Genomic DNA, 823 nt, shown 5'->3' on the forward strand with positions numbered 1-823 from the left:
AGTCATTTATGGCTTCCAATAACCTTAAGCTTTGATACCAACTGTAACGCCCCACTTTTTCAGGTATGTTATAAACTTGGGACAATTCGGGACAATAAATTTTTTTCTTTCAAACACTAAAGCTAAACCACATCATTTCTCGGTCCCAGAATTCCCATACATTAATCTCGAAAGAGAATCACTATACACATCAAATGCGGAAGCAAAGTTTGAAACCTGATATATTAACATTAATCATAAATAAATTCTTACATCTTCAACATTCCTCAAAACGTTCAAAATCTAAAGTAGCAGAACTTAAATACAGGCCTACGTTACATACATTTCATTTCTCATGCATTTTGCTAAGTGCCATTTCATGCCTCATTTATCCTCATATCTGCTACAATCTCCACCTCGAACGTTTGAATATTCCAGGAGCAAAGCCCAAGTTAGATGATGAATTATCTAAGTAAGGGTACATAAAACATATTTCGTGTATGAATGCAATGTCTTTCATCGTAAGTGTCAACTGCACCCCTCATGCTACCTATCATTTTTGCGGCTCCCTCTTTCGAAGCCGAGGTGTATGGGTGCACCCTTGGTAAAGTAGCGGTGTCAGTTCCTATTCCCTACGGCCTCAAATGCGAGTGATCAATGATATTAATGTGTATTCATGCATTTCATAGTCATGTCATGTATGCCGTCTACGTGATGGATACATATCAGGGCATGTCATATGATGAAAACATTGTCGAGGAACATAACCAAGCATTTTTCATAAAACTAACTTTAATTGGGAAGTACTACTTACCTTGTCAAGCTTATCGGGCTACCTTGATAT

Source organism: Diospyros lotus, chromosome 5 (genome assembly GCF_014633365.1).
Source record: "Diospyros lotus cultivar Yz01 chromosome 5, ASM1463336v1, whole genome shotgun sequence".
NCBI classification, from domain to species: Eukaryota; Viridiplantae; Streptophyta; class Magnoliopsida; order Ericales; family Ebenaceae; genus Diospyros; species Diospyros lotus.